General features: G+C 42.0%; 1 long non-coding RNA gene across 1 annotated transcript in view; it reads right to left on the bottom strand.

Moving 5' to 3' along the window:
- Window positions 1-1,140, bottom strand: part of LOC124242701 (uncharacterized) — a 29,486-nt gene extending 28,346 nt beyond the window's left edge. Inside the window, exon 1 of the long non-coding RNA XR_006889488.1 lies at window positions 633-1,140. This is a non-coding gene — a long non-coding RNA (uncharacterized LOC124242701). The remainder of the gene's footprint in view (window positions 1-632) is intronic.
- Window positions 1,141-14,602: the final 13,462 nt, after the last annotated feature.

Genomic DNA, 14,602 nt, shown 5'->3' with positions numbered 1-14,602 from the left:
TCCTGGCCCCCCTCCGTTTCACCCCCTCCATCCTTCTCTCTCCCCTCCCTCTCCTCCTCCTCCTCCTCACTCCCTCGCTTCTCCCCTCCTGGCCCCGCCCCTCGCTCCTGGCCCCGCCCCTCGCTTCTCACCACCTTCCCATCCTCTCCTGCTTCCCTTTCTCTCCCACGCTTCCCTGCCTGCCCCCTCGCTTCTCCCTCCTGCCCCCTCTTCTCACCCCTCCCCCATCCTCTCTCCTGCTTTCCTCTCCGTACCCTCCTCGCCCCCTCGCTTCTCCCCTCCTGGCCCCGCCCCTTTCTTCTCCCCCAGCCCCGCCCTCTCACTTTTCCCCCTTAAGCCCCGCCCCTCATTTTCGACCTAGTCCCGCCCCCGCTTATCTCCCAGCCCCGCCCCCTCGCCTGTGCCTCGCGGCCTCCACCCTTTCCTTCAGTCTCGAATTCCTCAATCCTATCTCGCAACTTCTCCCGGTCCTGTTCTCCTCACTTCCCCTCCGGTCCAGACCTCTTCTGTCTGGTCCACTTCCTCTGCGGCCAGGCTGCTGTTCGCTCTTGACTGTGCCGCTTCAGCTCTTCCCTTTTCACCCCCACCGCCCAGCATCCTTGAGCCCCAGGATTAGGCACTGATCCCCCTACCTCCGCCCCTTGCACACTGGAGGCTTTGGCAGCTGCCGTAACGCAGGCTCCTGGATTCACTCTCGTTTAGTCTTCAATGAAATGCCCGTGTCTTCCAGGTGGCTCTGTAGTGCCACCTTCAAGGGTGAGCGCGAAGCTCTGCCGTGGGCCTGCGACGTGGTGGTTTGGGCGTGTGTAGATGCTCATGTGTGTGCTGGAGGTGGCCCTCGCTAGCGGGCTTCGGAGGGCCTGGACCAGTCTGCACCCTCGTCCGTCTGCCCTTTCTCCCTGTCATCACTGCCACGGGGCTGCTGCTGCCCCGTCTCCCGGTTTAAAGTCATACCTGAGGCCGGACTGTAGTGTTGCAAATACGGTTCTGCTGGGGGACTTTCCAAACTCAAATATTTCCAGCTCCGGAAAGGAAACACAAAGTTCGGGCTAATCCCCGGCAGGGGTTTCCCCCTGGATTTTTCTGTTCAGTGGCGGGTCTGGTGAGGACTCCAAAGCCAGAGTCTGGTCAGATCCTTTCAAAGAGAGAATAAGCACTGGGGACACTTTCATGGTAGATGCGTAGCCCTAAGTCATTGTAAAATCTCTGAAAACAACAATGGGTGATTGTTTTCAAACTAAAATTTCCTTTGAAAGTCATAGTTGTTGCATGATCCAATTTTTGTTTCAAGAGAGGTGTTATAATTTTTTTGGTATAAAGATGTCAGAGCAGGTTATGATCGGATAATAGGATCATATCAGATGATGATTTGGATTCAAACCCAGACCCTGGTTTTGCAAAGAGACAGGCATATCCCTGGTTTTGCAAAGAGACAGGATCTTTGCTTCTGGAGAGCCAGAACCCTTTCTTCCAGGGCTGGTGGGAAACGCTTCTCACTATGTCTGTACATTGTTATTTTTATGGTTGCATAAAAGCCACGTTTTTGACTTTGCAACGCTTGTAAAACTTTAATTACTGGCACCTTTAATTTGGTTCTCATTTACAAAGTAATCTATAATTGACATCAGATTGGTTTCAGTTTTCTTGTTAAAAGCAGAAGTAACTGATTTTGTGAGTTCGAGTAGAAATGTGATTAATGTTTTAGAAGGAATAGGTTTTAATTACAATGTTTGTGTTCAGGTGTAAATGTATTAATTCAGGCTGGCAGGTCTGGGCGCGGGCCATTTTCTCGTGAAATGGAGGGCTTGGTTTGTCCTCCGGAATTATTTTTGGATTCACGAATTTAGAAGTCATAGATGCAGAATGCTTTCAAGAGTTTGGGGTGGCATTTCATACTGAAGGATCAGGTGGTGAGCGTTCCTTCCGAAACACCGCTCTCCTTTCCCTCAGTTGGTGTTATTAACGATCTGAAAGGATCCGTGAGTGTGGTCATAAGGGTTGCGGTTAGTGGCGATTGTGGACGAACGTAATGCCACTTGTCTGTTGAACGTTAATTTAAGTGGAAACGTTGGAAGTAGATATTTTGTTGAAGATGGAATGGGTTTCTGCCTCGTCTTTAAGGTCATCAGGGGAAGTTGGATTCCCCTCACTTCTGGCACATTGGGTCCCCATCTTTCAAAAGTTGTACACTTTTATTACAGGTTTCAGAGTTTATTTCCACGTGTGATATTTCAAAAAAATGATTTTTAAAAGTAAGGGATAGTCTAACTAGTCAGTGAATACCACGCAGAGTGTAATTCAGTGCAAAGTATGAAAACGTTGGAGTTGCCAGAGAGCATTTAGAACTTTGGGGGCCACAGCTATATTTGATGGTGAGTAGAATATTGGCTTTAGAGTTGAGCCTTGATTCCAGTCGGATTTACCATTAAGTGCATGATAAGGAACAGATTCTTTAACCTTTGCCGGTCTCCATTTCCTAATATAAAATGAGATTTCAACTCCATTATAACATTCTTTGTCTCTTTTTTTAAGTTTTGTTGTTTTTTTGGTGAGGAAGATTGGCCCTGAGCTAACATCTGTGCCAATCCTCCTTTATTTTGTATATAGGACGCCGCCACAGCACAGCTTGACGACCGGTGTGCCTGTTCGTGCCTGGGATCCAAACCTGCGAACCTGGGCCAACCGAGCAGAGAGCATGAACTTAACCACCACACCACTGGGCAGGCCCAAATTCTATTTCTTATAGTATTTATCAATGTGGCTGCCTACTTATTCCAAATTATCATTAGGTGCTGATCCTTTCTGTTAAGTGTCAATCCTGATATTCAGAAATTTGTGTTAAAATACAACACTTGTGTTTGATTTATGCCAAACATTAATTTTGTGTATTGATTCCACTTATGACTTTTTTTTTTCTTCCTTTGGAATCCCTTTTGGTTTTGAAAACTATTGGGTAGTGTGTTGAACTGCTTTGGACCCTGGCCTAAATAGTGGAAGAATACTTTAGTATATTTAAAAGAATATAATTTTAATCAATGTCTGTGCTGTTTTAGCAGGGAAATAGTTGTTAAAGGTTTCGGTAGGTTCATGGGCAGCATATGTGCAAAAGTGAGTGGTCTTTGTTAGGGAGCACTGTCTCGCAGACATTTGAGACTTCGCTGGCAATTCAAACACTTTGGAAACATTTTTCTTTTAAATTCAAGCAGGATTTGCAAAAACTTTGTTCTTATGTGGTACACAAATGAATCCCAGATACGTTCCTGAGGCCACTTTGGGTAAAAGAATGGAATTTTGAGCTCTGAAGGTTCCACAGTACTCTTCAAACACATTAAATTGTATTCTGATGCGAAGCAGTTAGTTGAAATCCCAAGTGCCTAAACTTTCTGTGCTTTTATGCCTTGAAATCCTCTCAGACCTCCTTGTGTTTTTCTATCTTTCGGAGCATGACTGCGTATTGTCAAGAGAGAAATTCTAATTCCAAGGAGAGTGTGGGGAAGACAATTTTCTTGATAGCCAATGGCAATGGAGACTACTTTTAAAGTTGTAGCATCTGTACCATGAGGCTGACTTGTGTTTTGGCATCCAGATGATGCAACTTGGAGAGAAATAGTCAGAGTAATAGTTGTTAATAACTTTAATTGACCAATAAGAGGTGACCTAATACATCTAAAATACTTAAGTTCCTCTTAAGAAAGGTTAAGAAAGCTGTTAAGAGTGTTGCCTTCATCAATTTCTACCAGCCAAGAATGTGACTTACGTAAGGCAGGCAGAAGCTTTAATAACTATAGCTGTCATAAGATGGAACAAATCATCAGTTTTTAGCCGTGCTTTGCACCTGAGTTTTCGTAACGTTTTCCTTACAGTCTGCCTCAAGCTTATGAAGGTACGGTCGAGGCACTTCTCTGAGCTGTGTTCTCGGAGAGTGCGGGATGGGTTAAATCAACTATTACTGCAAAACTTAAACTGCAATTATACTGTAAAGGGAATCACATTCTGGGGCCATCCTGGTGGCGTAGTGGTTACGTTCCCACATTCTACTTTGGTGCCCAGGGTTTGCAAGTTTGGATCCCAGGTGGGGACCTACACACCGCTCATCAAGCCATGCTGTGGTGGTGTCCCACATACAAAGTAGAGGAAGATTGGCACAGATGTTAGCTCAGGGACAATCTTCCTCACCAAAAAAAAAAGAAAGAAAGAAAGAAATCACATTGTGCCAAATACAGGTTTTATTATTGATTTTACTTGTGATTTAATCTCATGTGTATTAAGAAGAACCTTTTTTAAATCCATTTTTTTTCTTTTTAATCTTCTTGACCCACCTGACAGACTTGAGAACTGAAACAGTTCATAGACTTTATTTCTATGGGTGTTTTTATAGTAGTTGTGATTTATCAAACTAGAATTTTTCACTTCGAGTCTGTTTGTCGGAGGTCGGAACTCCTATTTTTGCAATTGTGAAAGTTGTGTCTCACTTTGAGTTTTTCCTTCTCTTCTACAAATTTTCGTTTTCTCAGTTTGGTCGAACTGTAAGGTTCTCGCGTGCAGCACTGGGCGCAGGGCAAGGTTCTGGGGGCTGACTCACTTGTGAAGGAGTGTTTCCTCACGAATCAAAAAAAGCAAAGAAAGACTGACCCATAATATTTCACCATCAGCTCAATGATCCAGTTAACTAGACTGGCTGTTTTGTAACGTGTTTGTGGGCATTTGTTGAAAGTTAAAACAGCTGAACTGTGCATTTTATTGCGTGCTAAGAAGAGCAAAAGGGAAGTTCAAAAAACCTTCTGAAATAGATGAAATGATTTGATAGCCTCACAAGGCTCTGATTTTCTGGTTGAGAAACCCGAACTTTTAGGATTCTTACCTGTGTCAAATTTTGGTAATTTCAAAACCATTTTAGAGGTTGAATATTTTTAAACAAATAGAGAATAAAAAAATATATGGATTTTGGTCGCCGAATCACTTAAATTACTGGTATGCCTATTGTTTCATTAGTGAATTTTATTGAGAGAAAGCCCCTGACTTAAATTGGCTTGCTGCCCACGCGTTCTCACTCTAGCTGACCCAAGTTCCTAAGGCCATTCTGGTCACAGAAGAGCCGGGGCTGTGTTGGAAAAAACAAGCTCACAGCCGTGTGCATCGGTGTATCTTTTTAAAATGTTGCAATTAGTTGTGTCTACCGATGCAATTTAATCTGCTTAGATATTTAAACTAAGTGGAATGTTGTTTCCATATTTCTGGATTAAAGGAAAAAAAAACCCCTTTTATTGTTTTAAAACAAGGCTTAAATAAGGGACAATCAGTGCGCCTGGGGATGCGCCCAGCTCTGTCATTCCAGCTGTGTTCACCTCTATTGCAGCTGAAAGGAATTCTAATTGGCTGAAGAATGTCGGCACCAGCATGTATCACTGAGCATGAACCTATGACGCTGGCTGCTGGGTGATGCATTTCAGATGTTTTAAGCTCTGGAGTCCAACTTGGAGCCTGCTCTCCGGAGTCTGGAAGACAACGTTGTGAAGCTGCAGGTTGTAGACGGCAGCCTGCTTCTTTTGCGTGTTGGGCATCTGCTAAATTCTCTGAAGGCCGTGGTGCTTTCTTGTGGCTTAAACTCTGGATTGGGAATCAGAGGTCTGAATTTTATTTCTAACTCACAGAAGTGCTGCAATGAAGAAAGGGGTGGGCAGAATTATATATAATCTTTTCCTATCTCAATTTTCCTTAGTCAGTTTTCCTATCTGTAATGTGAGATACCTGCCTTTTTATATCGAGCAAGGACTTAATGTGGATTAAATATTTTGATGAGTAGTTAGGAATTATTTATAGAGTAGCACAATGTAAATACAGAGTCATAGATGTCTCTTATTTCTTATTCCCGAATCATCACGTAAATGCTAAAGCTGACAATGTACTTTGACACTGAAGAAAATCTACAGGACCTGTTGATAAACATGGACGAATAACGCTCAAGAAGAATGAATTGTGAAATTCTCTGTGCCTTCAGAAAGTTCCTTAGAGAAACAGTGTTACAAGCCAAAACCAGCGTGTCCTTAATTGTGAAAGCTTGGAAGCATTCCCGTTAAACTCAGGAACCGTACAGGGATGGACCCTGTCACAATTGTTAGTAACTAGAGACAGACATCAGAAAGCAGAAAGCAAAATTGCTATCGTTTTAGATGATCTGATTTTATATCTCTAAAAATCCCAAAGAATCAGCTGAAAAACAGTTATAAACAATAAAGAAAAGTTTCAGTAAAGTAGTTGCATAGAAAATTTCTCCATGGAAAAATAAAATGGATAAAAATTGATATGCAAAGACGAACTAGGAAAAACAATTTGCAATCTGTATGAAAATGAAAGACTACCTTCCTTAATATATAAAGAGCTTTCAAAATCAATTAGAAAAAGGCCAAAGACCTATTTGGCAGAGAATGTGGACAATTCACAGAAAAGAATGAAATTGCCTTTCAAACCTGTGAAGAGACTCTTAGCCCTGTTTGTACTAAATTTACAAAATAACAGTTAAAACTAAGGGCGAGATAAGTTTTTCATCTAGCAGATTGGCAGAGACCAAAGAGGGAAAATATGTCATGATGACAAAGGTGTGGAAAAGCGGAAATTGTTTTCCACTGTTGGTTGAGAATGTAAATTGATACAATAGAATGAGGAGAGCAGTTTGGTGCTGTCACATAATAAATGTATGTGTATCCCCTTTGAGCTAACAATTCTGCCCTAGAAATTTTTCTTACAGATATATTCACACATTTATGTAAAGTCTTAATGTACAAAATTATTGCAGCATTGTTTGAAATTATAAAACACTGAAAACAACCTAAATATGCGTCAATAGAGAACTAGTTAAATAAATTATGGTATATCCCCAGGGACGTGTAGCAGTTTAAAAGAAAGAGAGAGTGCTTTATATTCTGATATGGAACATTCTCCAAGATATATTATTCAGAGGAGGCAAAAAAGCCTGATTCAAAAGAGTGGATATTGTACATGCTATCTGAGTAAAAATAAAACGAAAATAAGGGCTGGCCTGGTGGCGCAGTGGTTTAGTGCGCATGTTCCGCTTTGGCAGCCCGGGGTTCGCAGGTTCGGATCCTGGGTGCAGGAATGGCACCACTTGGCAAAGCCATGCTGTGGTAGGCGTCCCACATATAAAGTAGTGGAAGATGGGCACGGATGTTAGCTCAGGGCCAGTCTTCCTCAGCAAAAAGAGGAGGATTGGCAGATGTTAGCTGAGGGCTAATCTTCCTAAAAATATAAGTAAATAAATAAATAAAAGGGGAGATTTATAGATGTATTTGTATAGCCTGTCACCAGAAGGATACTGTTGAAAATATTGATGTGATTTCCTCTGGGTTGGGGAACTGGGACCTGGGGGGTCCAGGTGAGGTCTCTCACTGTATTCTTTTCTCATTTCTTTTTACTGTACTCAGTTCTTTTCGCTATATTCCGTCTGTACTGTTTGATCTCCTCTTTTGAGCAGATGCTGCTTTTCAACAATTAAAAATGTTAAAAACAAAACAAAAAAGAACCTACAGTGCTTAAGAAAAGAGTTTCTTCGAGTAACTAGTACCTTAATTGCCAACAGTAAGTGTTTTCAAGTGTAGGTGTTCTGAAAATTCAGAAGAATTGTGCCGAATGCATTTTAAAGGACTCAAACGGCATTTCAGGGCATCACCTGTGTTCAGGTGTGATTCCCTACCAGGAAGATTCTTGGGTTCCAGAGAGTGAAATACTTTGCATCCTTTGGAGGTCTGAACAAACTTTTTTCCCAGAGAATATGTTCATTCTGATACGGAGACACCCTCCTGCCAAAAAAAAAAAAAAAAAAAAAAGAACCACCTGCTCTAGCAGGATGTTAACATGAGCCCACACGATTCTCCCCAGCTTCAGGAATCTGGGCCTCCGTAGACCTACTTTCTATAAGCGAGTCCTTTGAAAGACTGGGGTCGTGATTCTGAATAATAGTGCTGGTTTACATAATTTCTTTGGAATATCATTTGGGGTTATCTCTGGCCCATTTCTGTAAAATAACCTCACCCCTAAATGGGAGTAATAAGCCAGTAATAATAATTTGGTATTTTTTTCCCAAGTATTTACAATCGATATGTTTGTTTTGAACTTCTTTAACGGCCCATTCATTAATTTTAGCGGTACCCGAAAAAGAAATATTGGTGTGACTCTGTAAAAGTAGAAAGAGCTGTAACCATCTGTAATTTATTGCCTTTTTATTCTCGTCGATCTTTGGGATAAAAATCCTAAGTTTTACTGAATGGTATTTCTCCATATATTATTTACAGATCATAGATTTGAGAATTGCTTGATGCCTGTTCATACATGTCAGGAATAGTAATGCGTTATGTTTATCCAGCATTTCATAGTCCCAGAGAATCCTAATATACGTTTCTTCACTTGAGCCGAGACAGCAAGACAAGCTTAAAAAGGTGCTTTTTTTGTGTGTATTTTTATTTCTAGCTTAAAAAAAGAGCATGCAATTTGTTTGGGTCTTTAAAAACACATTTTACAGGAGAGAAAAGGCTAGTTTCTGTTGTCCTAAGTGGATAATCATTTCATGTGCAGCTAGAAAAATCCGCAGAAGCACACCCAATCCAACAGTAATAAATTCACGTGCTTTACAGTAATCAATAGTCATGGGCAGGAGAGGGCCTGCAAGGACTCATGGGACATTGATTGAACACTTCTTAGGTTTTAGGATAATTCACACTCACAAAATTAAAGAAGTTTTTTGGGGGGGAAGGTAGCCTTTTTTCTCCTTAATTATGTAAGGCTGGAAATGTGACATTCCTCTTCTCCCCCAACCATGCCTAGTAGACGCCTGAAGCTTAACTTGCCCAAAACAGTCTTCTTGATTCCCCCTTCCCCAGAAACCGTCCTCTCCCTGGTCTTCCCCACTTGATCAAGTCTATCCTGTTGCTCAACCAAAGATCAGGACTCATTGTCGTTCTTCATATCTAGCTGATCCTCGAGCCCTCTCGTGTCAGCCACCACAGTTTATCTGGAATGTGTCTTCTCTTCATGTCTGTTGCCCTCATCCTAGTTCAGGCTGCGATCACCCCTTGCTTGGACAGCTGCTTCTTGCCCCTTTTTATTTAAATGTTACTCGCAACCAAAGCTATCCTGCTACAGTCTTAGTTCTTTCTTTATCTCAAAGATGTTAAAAGATTAATTAACATCGAGATGGAAAGAGATTTACTAATTGCCCTTTCTCCTGGCGAGGGCAGCCCCGTCCCTCTTGGCTTCTGTTTTCACTGCCTCCAGCTTCAGCTCCAGGAGCATTGGTGAGGGTGGCCGGTTGTCTCTGTGCAGGTGACACGGAGCTGCTCCTGGTCCGATGATTTAGGGATGGCCAATGACAGGTTTAACTGTGTACAATGGTGGAGAGACATTAGGAAACCAAATGGAAGACTACTATTTAAGAGTGGGGGATGGGAAATATATAGTCTTTATGGTCCAGAGCACATGTTACGTTCTCTCATACAGCAACAGCGGAGCAGGTTGTGTCTGGATGGCTGGTGATTTTGTCACCCAGGCAATCATTCCCCAAGATGCTCTGACCCTAGTCTGCCCCATCTTAGTAAGTGACGTCATCAACCGGTTGGTTGCTTGGACCCAAACCCTTGGTGTCCTCCTTGATTCTCTTCTCTCTCAAACTCTAGAAGTTTCGACTCTGCCTCGTATACCATATCCTGAATCTTTTTACTTCTCTCCAGCTCCGCTATTACCACCCGAGTCCTAGGCATTGTCACCTCCCACTAGATGCCTGCAGTAGTCTCCTCCACGGTCTCCCTGCTTCCGTATATTGAAATGCCATACACACAGAGAAGGGCAGTGTACGGTTTGTTGATCTTTGATGAACTGAACATACCTGTGTAACTATATCTTAGGCCAGTGGTTCTCAGCTGGGAGAGTTTCTCCCCCAAGGATGTTTGGTAACGTCCGGAGACATTTTTGATTGTTACAACTTTGTGAGTGCTGTTGGCACCTGGTGGATAGATGCCAGGCATGCTGCTAAACATCCTACAGTGCACAGAACAGACCTCCACACCAAAGAATTATCCAGTCCAAAATGTCGATAGTGCTAGAGAAACTGATCTAGATCAAGAAATAGAATATTACTAGTGCCTGGAAAACCCCACAAGCTCCCTTCCCAGTTTCTGCTCCCCACTCCCCACCAGCCCCAAAGATAATCATAAGGGAATCATACAGTATACACTCTTTTGTGACCGGCTTCTTCTACTCAACGTTATATTTGTGAGATTCGTCCATATTGTTAGGTGTGGTTGTGTAGCGTTCATCCTCTCTGTGGTATAGTACTCCGTTATGTGAATACACCGTGATTATCCCTTAGCAGTTGATGGGCAGTTGGGCAGTTTCTAGTTTGGGTTATTATGAATAGTGCTGCTACGAACATTTGCGTGTGCGTCTTGGCGAGTGTATGTCTGCATTTCTGTTGGGTGTATACTTAGGAATGGAATTGCTGGGTCACAGAGTAGGCATATATGTTCAACTGTAACAAAACTGCCAAACACTTTTTCCAAAGTGGTTACATCAATTTACATTCCCTCCAGCCAGTGTATGTGAGTTCCCGTTGCTCCGTATCTTTGCCAACCTTGGTGTTTTCTTTTTCATCTTAACCCTTTTGGTGAGTCTGACATGCTATCACCTTGTGGTTCTGCTTCTGCTTTCACTTTTCTCTAATCACCACCTTAAATGGCAGCCCTAGACATCTTTTATTTTTAACTTTTTTTTTTGGTAGGGTGGAGCTTTGGTGTAAGCGTTGTAATCCCTGAGGTTTTTTCCTCTCCCAAGAAACAATTTTCACATCCTTCTAGGCATTCTGTTGAGAATGAATGATCAGAGTGTGTGTCAGAGTCATCTGGGGGGGGGGCTGGTTACTAAGATTTAAACAAAATTCAGATACACATTGTAGGAATACATTCTTAGATCATTTCTCTAGAGATAATGGGGTATTTTTAAGAAAGAAAAATACATGTTAATTGTAAATTGAATTCAGGATGTATCAAAAGGGAAAAAATTTGGTTTTTATGCAAGAGTATAATTTTTTGTAAGACAATGATTACCAACCCTCCCTGTGATAAAGGCTTTGAGTTAATATATCTGTTCTTGATGTTTGGAGCTCTGTGTTTTCCCTCCTATATTCATTAAAAAAGGGGCTTGACTGAGCTTTGAACCTATGCTCCAAGGAATGGTTGGCTCTCTCAGACCCCGAGCTCTTCCTTCTGTGGAGTCAAGGAGGCAGAGTGGTTCAGAGCTAGGCTGGAGCCGGCCTGTGCCTTCAGACAAGTGACCTCGTCTCTTAGTTTCCTCAGCTCTAAAAATGGGGAAAATAAGCGGAACCACTTCAGAGCGTTGTGCGTATTAAGTGAAATAATCCACATGTGGTGTCTGGTACATAGTACTGAATATGTGTTAGCTGATATTAACATTGTCATATTTCAGCGAATCTAAGATGACTCTGATTGAAAGTCACACTGTTGTTTTATTTACCACTAAAAAAAGAAGCCAGTAATTACACTATAACATACGATTCATTTAAAGATTTCCGAGGTGTTAAAATATGAAAAAAATGTGTCTTCGAATCAGTGATAGATGAGATTCTGGCTGTCTGGGACTTGAAAGCCCTGGACGTTGTTTGCACACCCACAAATTAACGCCATCTGTCTTCAGTTTAAACATAACACAATGTGATCAAAAGTTCCTTTTCTTTTTTTTTTTTTTGTCCTAAACTTACATTGGATGTGGTCTCATGTGTCGCAGCATTGGCAATTGACTAGTTGCTGATTCACTCTGTAGGTTTACTAATGGATTAAACTAGACCCACGATGGGCTTGGCAACTTTGGTTATTTGCTTTACTTCGGTGATTTAGGAGAAATTTAAGATGGCTTTTTGGAAATCATTAATATTGGTTGAATAAACCTATTTAGAAGTGAAAGGCAGGTTAAATGGTAGTGCCTGTAACCTTTTAGAATAGCACAAGTTGTTGGCAGAAAGCCTGTTGAGGAAAACACCTTTGATACACCCAAACACATTCAGTTTAGAAAGCATAATATTGATATTTGAAAGCAATGCGTGATAGTTGATTTTCCACGAAAATATAAATGCGGACAGTATATTGTAAAGCTTGCGAGCTAGTCGCAGGCGGTTTAAGTACCAAGTTGGTGTAGTAAAAAGCTGCTATGTAATGTGCTTAACATAAATTTAGACGTAAAACCCATGAGGATATCACATAACCTTGAGAGAATGCTATTTCTCTTGAAGCCTGGTGTACAGCGTGTTGTGAATGGGATGGTAGACGCCTGGTTGGGTTTTTTTAGGCCCATTTTTGATATTAAACTTGGAGTGAATTATGGAAGTCTTTTTGGAGACCTGACCTGTTTACTTAATGGATTATTTATGGCTTACTTCATCAGCTGAATGTCAGTGGGATTCTACTTTTGTTTAAGATGACCGCATGAGTGAGGCAGATGCGCTGTTGGGTTACCTTGTCATAAGCCCCAGAGGCTGGCCTCTGGCACATGTGGCACATGAAGTATTTAAATATTATTTGAGGGTATGGATTATGAGGGATTTTGGAGAAGACTATATCCCAGTGCATTCTGTATTTTAATGCTTTCTGACACAGCAGTGTCGTTTTCTTTTTGAAAACCCAGGAGGGTTTGTTTGCTGGGTTTTGTATCAGGTTCAGCTTAACAGTCCAACACAATAGCTTTTCTTTTAGAAAAGGAGTTTTACTTTAGAAAATGGTACCTAAATTGAAATGGGGAAATTTTTTCAAAAGGAGACAACTTAAGTCCCTTTTTATCAACTTAAGTTTATCAGTGTATGTGCTTTTCTCATCACCTGCGTAGTAGTGATGTTTCTATTTAGAATGGACAGAAGCGAGTCCAAGATCTCTCAACAAGGCTTCACAAAAGGATACGATTATGTCAATGGTACTCCAGGTGTTTAATTTCAGGCAGTATGAATCAAGGATTTGATGTTTCTTATATTAGAAAAGATTGGACTTGATTCAGAAAAAAACCAAAACAACTCATTAATTTGAAGTGTATACATCACACCCTAAAAATTATTCTAGTTAGAGTTTTAAAATAGATAATGCATGCATATGATATAAAAGGGTATCCATTCAAAGTAAGTCTCTGTTCCTCCCTGTCAACCAGCTTGCCTCCCAAGAGATAAATATTCTTACCACGGTATTCCTAGTGTCTCCTGTGTTCTTCTAGAGACTTTCTGCTCCCTTCCCTTTCTCCCTCTGTCCCTCTCTTTCTCTTTAACACACGGGATAGCATCCTATGTGCACTGTGGTACATCTTGCTTTTTTCACAAATCAGGGCTTGCTCCATTTTTGTGTCTCCGGAGCTGCCTCTGTGGCAGAAAGGTCGCTGCTCCATGACTGTCCGCGTGCTCTTCAGTCTGTCCCGGCTGCCTTGAAGTTAGGTGGGACCGTGTGGTTGGTTCTGGCTAGTGAACTGTGAGACGTGCTGTGTCCCTCTCTGGGGCTGAGGCATAGGAGCCTCCAGCTCTGCCATGGGGCACCCTGGGCTGTGTATCATATGGGAGCTTCTGTCAGCCTGGGTCCCTGAATGATGTGGAGCAGAGGGTCCCCTTCTGCCCGGGCCTGCCCCCCAGACCCAGCCTATGCTGGATATATAGTGATAGCAAGGAGTAAACCTCTGTTGTGTTAATTTGTTTCTACATGGCATCAGCCTCTCCTAATTGATAGAGCCTGCTTCTTCTTAACAGCTGTGAAATGCATAACGCTTTGAAGGAACCCAGTTCAGATGATCTGATAGGTTGTTAAAGAACAAAAGGGCATCTAATTAAAGAATAATCATTTGAAATAAACAAGTACCAGAGAAATACATTTTACCCCAGTGCGTTACTACACGAGCGTAGCATCTCTGTCTATCTCGGTAGTTTTTTTTAAAGAAATAGACATCTATTGAAAAATAGAAAGGAGAAATAAACATTTTGTTATTTTAATGAGGCTTGATTCTTTAACGTTGTAGTTCATAATTTTTGCATTCAAATTTGTCATTAATTTTCTAACGGAGATTATTTCTAACAGAGGGTAAGCACCAAACCCATAGACACCAGCTTTACTTGTTATCGAACGTGATACTCAAGGATGGGAGGAGTGTTGCAGAAATGTCGGCATCTCTCCCAGGGACTTCATCATGCAGAGGACAAAGAGACGTTCACTAGAAACAGTTCAGCACAGGAAGGAAAGTGCCAGGTCCAAGAGGGAGCTCCTTGTGGGCCAGAGAACAGAGAAGTCTAGCTTCTGGGGAGGCCAAATCGGAAGTGGCTCTGGAAAGATCTGGATGGAGAGAGGGAACATGCAGTAACAGTCCATGCAAAGACAGAGTGGAGCAAGAGCGTGGCCTTTCAAAGGTCAGATCGAAGCGAGAGATACCGAGAAGGAAAGGGACAGGGACAGAGGACACAGGCTTCCGCCGCAGGCTGCGGGCTCTGGGTAGCCGTAGTTAGACGTCGGAGAGATTCGATCAGGAAGTGAGACGATGAATTCTAATTTTCAAGGCCTGCCAGGTC

Source organism: Equus quagga, chromosome 7 (genome assembly GCF_021613505.1).
Source record: "Equus quagga isolate Etosha38 chromosome 7, UCLA_HA_Equagga_1.0, whole genome shotgun sequence".
Classification (NCBI taxonomy): domain Eukaryota; kingdom Metazoa; phylum Chordata; class Mammalia; order Perissodactyla; family Equidae; genus Equus; species Equus quagga.
This window is presented reverse-complemented; position numbering and strand designations above follow the sequence as displayed.